This window comes from Salvelinus fontinalis, chromosome 1 (genome assembly GCF_029448725.1).
Source record: "Salvelinus fontinalis isolate EN_2023a chromosome 1, ASM2944872v1, whole genome shotgun sequence".
Taxonomy (NCBI): Eukaryota; Metazoa; Chordata; class Actinopteri; order Salmoniformes; family Salmonidae; genus Salvelinus; species Salvelinus fontinalis.
The window spans coordinates 43,276,704-43,283,354 of NC_074665.1; positions in this window are offsets into that span (position 1 = coordinate 43,276,704).

Genomic DNA, 6,651 nt, shown 5'->3' on the forward strand with positions numbered 1-6,651 from the left:
GAGCAAAATTCAGTTGGTGGTACAGTAAGCAAAAAAGGTTGGGAACCACTGGTCTAGGCTACTATAGGAATAAAGCCACATTTGGTGATTTGCTGCCACATGCAGTGCTAGAGCAGCAGAGAACCCACTCTGGAAATGTGATGTTCTCGTAGACTATATTGTCTAAAAATCAACAACATTAAAAAGGGCACTTTTTAAATATTTTGGTTTATATTTTTAATTATCCATAAATGGACGTAAAGAAATTGTATTCCTAATCTAAACACAACTCATATTAAAGAGCACATGGCATCAAAGGACTGGCTTTGTAGGATCTACAGATTAATTGTTGTAGTGTATTAGAGGCCAGGGTAAGGCCATAATGTCATACATTTCTCTATTCATTTTGGATACAGATTTCAAGTGTATACTAAACCTTCCCCCAAACGAACTTTACATGGATTTAATTTCAGGAATATCCAAAACATCATATCCAGTGGCGACCCGTCATTCAGAGCAGAGCCCCACCTGTTTTGAGCCCCACATTTTTAGCAAAAAATAAATAAATAAAAATAGGGGGGGGAGCTTCCCTGTTTTGCATGTTATTTTGGCATTAATACAGGTCACACATCAGTTTGCAAACAATGTAAAATAATATATATCATTGAATTAATAAAGCCGCATATAAACATGGTCTCTTCTTTGTTTTCTTGAGTAAGGCAGCTCCAAAATGTAGGTGTTTCAGCCTAGCTCAGTGCTTTCTGTGGTGGGGCAAGCCAGCAGAAAATATGGAATGTTGCGCTTTGATTGGCTCAGTGTTCTGTCACTCATGGGGACTTTACGTCACTGCCAAGTGTAAGAGAAGACATTGAAAATTCTAGCCCTTCGGCTGCTGCCACAGAAGTGACCATCCAAGAAGGCTCAAGGTCATTGACCACATGTTAAGGCTGTCGCTCTCCTCATCCTCAGATGAGGTGAGGAGAGAAGGATCTTCTGACCAAAATGCGGAGTCAGGGAAATATGCAATCTTTATTTTATAAACGACAAAACTGAATAATGATGGCAACACGAAAAAACAAACACTTTCAAAACTTACAAAATAACAAAACGACGTAGAACGGAACCTGAACATAAACTCACATACATAAACGTAAACTCACGAACAGGAACGTTACATCGAAACGTACGAACAGCCAAACAGCCCCGATAGTGAATAACATCGAACACAACGAAGACATCACAGGAGACAATCACCCACAAACAAACAGTGAGAATGCCCTACCTAAATATGACTCTTGATTAGAGGAAAACGCAAACCACCTGCCTCTAATCAAGAGCCATACCAGGCAAACCAAAACCAACATAGAAACAGATAACATAGACTGCCCACCCAAAACACATGCCCTGACCATAAACACATAAAAACAACATAAAACAGGTCAGGACTGTTACAGTACCCCCCCCTCAAGATGCGCACGCCGGGCGCACCAGCACAAAGTCCAGGGGAGGGTCCGGGTGGGCAGTTGACCACGGTGGTGGTTCCGGCTCAGGACGCTGTCCCCATACCACCATAGTCACTCCCCTCTTCTGTCTACCCCATCTAATGACCACCCTAACACTACCTTCCCCTAAATAAACAGCTAGCACCGGGACAAGGGGCAGCACCGGGACAAGGGGTAGCACCGGGACAAGGGGCAGCACCAGAACAAGGGGCAGCACCAGGATAAGGACCAGCACCGGAACAAGGGGCAGCACCGGGACAAGGGGCAGCACCGGGACAAGGGGCAGCACCGGGACAAGGGGCAGCACCGGGACAAGGGGCAGCACCGGGACAAGGGGCAGCACCGGGACAAGGGGCAGCACCGGGACAAGGGGCAACACCGGGACAAGGGGCAGCACCGGGACAAGGGGCAACACCGGGACAAGGGGCAGATCCCGGCTGAAGGACTCTGGCAGGTCCTGTTTGGACGGCTCTGGCAGGTCCATGCAGGCTGACGGCTCTCGACGCTCATGGCAGACTGACGGCTCTCTACGCTCATGGCAGGCTGACGGCTCTCGACGCTCATGGCAGGCTGACGGCTCTCGACGCTCATGGCAGGCTGACGGCTCTCGACGCTCATGGCAGGCTGACGGCTCTCGACGCTCATGGCGCTCTGACGGCTCTGGCTGCTCATGGCGCTCTGACGGCTCTGGCTGCTCATGGCGCTCTGACGGCTCTGGCTGCTCATGACTCTCTGACGGCTCTGGCTGCTCATGGCTCGCTGGCGGCTCTGGCAGATCCTGTCTGGTTGGCGGCTCTGGCAGATCCTGTCTGGTTGGCGGCTCTGGCAGATCCTGTCTGGTTGGCGGCTCTGGCAGATCCTGTCTGGTTGGCGGCTCTGGCAGATCCTGTCTGGTTGGCGGCTCTGGCAGATCCTGTCTGGCTGACGGCTCTAGCGGCTCCTGTCTGGCTGATGGCTCTGTAGGCTCATGGCAGACGGGCGGCTTTGCAGGCTCATGGCAGACGGGCGGCTTTGCAGGCTCCTGGCAGACGGATGGCTCAGACGGCGCTGGGGAGACGGATGGCTCAGATGGCGCTGGGGAGACGGATGGCTCAGATGGCGCTGGGGAGACGGATGGCTCAGATGGCGCTGGGGAGACGGATGGCTCAGATGGCGCTGGGGAGACGGATGGCTCAGATGGCGCTGGGGAGACGGATGGCTCAGATGGCGCTGGGGAGACGGATGGCTCAGATGGCGCTGGTAAGACGGATAGCTCAGTCAATGCTGTGCAGACGGCAGACTCCTGCCGGCTGAGGCGCACTGTAGGCCTGGTGCGTGGTGCCGGGACTGGTGGCACCGGGCTGGGGACACGCATCTCAGGGCTAGTGCGGGGAGCAGGAACAGGGCATACTGGACCCTGGGGACGCACATTAGGCCTAGTGCGTGGGGCCGGAACTGGTGGTACCGGACTGGGGACACGCATCTCAGGGCTAATGCGGGGAGCAGCAACAGGATGCACAGGACTCTGGAGACGCACAAGAGGCTTAGTGCGTGGTGCCGGAATTGGTGATACCGGGCTGGAGACACGCACCATAGGACGAGTGCGTGGAGGAGGAACAGGGCTCTGGAGACACACTGGAAGCCTGTTACGTGGTGTAGGCACTGGTGGCACTGAACTGGGGCGGGGAGGTGGCGCCGGAAATACCGGACCGTGCAGGCGTATTGGCTCCCTTGAGCATTGAGCCTGACCAACCTTACCTGGTTGAATGCTCCCCGTTGCCCGACCAGTACGGGGAGGTGGAATAACCCGCACCGGGCTAAGTAGGCGAACCGGGGACACCATGCGTAAGGCTGGTGCCATGTAAACCGGCCCGAGGAGACGCACTGGTGGCCAGATATGTAGGGCCGGCTTCATGACATCCGGCTCAATACTCAATCTAGCCCTGCCAGTGCGGGGAGGTGGAATAACCCGCACCGGGCTATGCACACGTACAGGAGACACCGTGCGCTCTACTGCGTAACACGGTGTCTGCCCGTACTCTCGCTCTCCACGGTAATTACAGGGAGTAGGCGCAGGTTTCCTACCTGACTTCGCCACTCTCCCTTTAAGCCCCCCCCCAAAGAATTTTTTTGGGTTTTCCCACAGGCTTCCTACCGCTTCGTCGTGCTGCCTCCATTCGCTGGTATCCCTCCTCGCACTGCGCCAGAGAATCCCAGGCGGGCTCCGGCACTCTCCCTGGGTTGATCGCCCACCTGTCGATCTCCTCCCACGTAGTGTAGCCCAGATCCTTTGTAGGTTCCTTTTCCTGTCTCCGAGCTAGCTCCTCATATCGCCGCCTCTCTGCTTTCGCTGCCTCCAGCTCCTCCTTTGGACGGCGATATTCCCCTGGTTGAACCCAAGGTCCTCTACCGTCCAAGATCTCCTCCCAAGTCCAGAAGTTCCTGTTGCTCCGTCGAGCATTCCCATACCGCTTGGTCACATTTTGTTGGTGGGTGATTCTGTTAAGGCTGTCGCTCTCCTCATCCTCAGATGAGGTGAGGAGAGAAGGATCTTCTGACCAAAATGCGGAGTCAGGGAAATATGCCATCTTTATTTTATAAACGACAAAACTGAATAATGATGGCAACACGAAAAAACAAACACTTTCAAAACTTACAAAATAACAAAACGACGTAGAACGGAACCTGAACATAAACTCACATACATAAACGTAAACTCACGAACAGGAACGTTACATCGAAACGTACGAACAGCCAAACAGCCCCGATAGTGAATAACATCGAACACAACGAAGACATCACAGGAGACAATCACCCACAAACAAACAGTGAGAATGCCCTACCTAAATATGACTCTTGATTAGAGGAAAACGCAAACCACCTGCCTCTAATCAAGAGCCATACCAGGCAAACCAAAACCAACATAGAAACAGATAACATAGACTGCCCACCCAAAACACATGCCCTGACCATAAACACATAAAAACAACATAAAACAGGTCAGGACTGTTACACCACAGATAAAATTATGTCAAATCACATTATATCTACAGTAGCTTTGACTGGACTGATCATGTCAACATCATAATTTCACAATCTTAGCTAGCAGTCATCGTCATGAATCAAGTCTACTGGGAAATCATTTTTAATCCTTGTAATATGAAGAGAAATTATAGATAAAATGTATCGGTGCTCATCGGCCATGGGACATAAACATTAGACAACAAGTTGGAAATTGCAAATTCAACGAGCGGTTTGGAAGGAATCAGTGACAGTGGCTCTGTGGTCCCAAATCTGGGATTAAGGGGCTCTTTTCCAAGTTTAAAATGATAAACATCCAACATTGGCCATGCTGTCAATGAAGCATGATTTGTGCCACGCTCAAAACAACTGTTAACTCGAAGGACTGCCACGCCACCTTCCTGTTCAAGTAAGCCGAGCAAAAATAAATTGCTTGCTGCTTCATAAATGATGTAATATGCCAGGGAGGTATGTTTACTGTAGCTAAGAAAATAATACTAACAGTATGTTGTGTAGTAAGATATTATTAGCCCATGTGCCTCACCCTAATAATTTGGTCTATTTACCTCTCATTATTTCACCTACTGTTCCACTGTAGCCCATAACCTGTTTTAGAGAAATGTCATATTGAATATTGTAAGAGCTTTTATTGTCTGCTTACATTCCCCCTTTATTTATCCTACGGTTCTAACTTGGTGTACAGGGAGAGCCCTGTCAGAACGGTTCATGTTCTGAATTCTGTCACTGTACATTTCAAAAGTGCTAAACAAATAGTTATATTGACTAACGTTACGTCCGTCCTAGCTCGCTCATTGTCTTAATCGAAATTACACTTTGCCTCTTATCCGCTTTGTCGTCCCCTTATGCCATATTTTGTACATCTCAATTGTCATTAGAAACAACATTTGTTTAAGCAAGTCAGCCATATCAGCTATGTTTTTTTAAAAGGCAGTAAATGAGTCTGAATGAACTGTTTCGCTGTCAGACAAGGCTCCGCTGATAGCCAGGTGTAGCAGTAGTAAGTGTTGGGACAGCTTTATGTAGGCCCTAACAGTTTGTGTGCACGGTTTGTCACCGTTATAGTGCAATTAATGTATTATTTTGTGTTGTGTTGTGTAGTGGCTTTGCTGGCATGCAATCCACTTTTCTTTTTTTTTGCCCCACCAAGATATACATACTAAAATCGCCACTGATCTATCTTTGGGCCAAACCTGGATGGAATTCCCCAGTAAGAGGCCAGACTCACCAGACAGGATTTGACAGCTTTCTGCTTTCTCTCAGGGCAGAAATCACACATTACATCTCCAGGCCCTGCATAGCCAGAATTATTATTTTGACCTGAAGTTCAGCAGTAGGTACATCTTTAAACCTTACAGGTCCCCACTCAGCACACAATGTCGAATTATGGGAGACATCAGTTCCGTCAGTCAGAGCCGTTGTTTCACCCCAAAATAGTATTTAGTCCATCCGTTTTGACCTAAATTTAGCTGAAGATCAGCCTGACTTGCTGTACTCATCGAACACGAGAGCCATAAAAAATAATCATATATTGCATAGCCTATATTGATTGAATTATGGCGGCTTCATGGAAATATCCACAATAAAATATTAATTAAAAAATAAAATAATATGTATATTTACATCAATTAGAATAAAATTGAGGTCTTTGTACAGCATTTACACAAAATAAGCAATAATATGTACAGTTGTACACAACAGTGTATGCAATAATACGTACAGTAAAAACCACTTCCATCAATGGAAATAGATTTTCAGCTCCAATTTATCATCTCTGCTTTTTAGTCTCATAAAAGACAGACTGTTAGAGAGATGACCTGGAGGGAGTTCCATCTCATCATGCCCTGTGCCTGGTACAGGGAAAACACTTTGGCAGGGCAGGTTCCTACCACTCCAGGGAAGCCAGTGTGGATGTGAGGACGATTGGTGCCCTGCTTCAGCGGCTGGTGGCAGAACCTGCACAGACGGACAGAGGGTTTCTCCTCCCTCACTGCCCACTCTGCTTGAGGCCTCTAGCTCCCGTTGAAAGAAGGTACTAGCAACAAACTCCTCAAATGGCATTCTTGAATTGGTAAGTCCTTCTGCTGCGTACGTCTATGAATTTTTTTTAGTGCAGTAAAAGTACTTCACCTCTCCAGTCTGATAAAATATA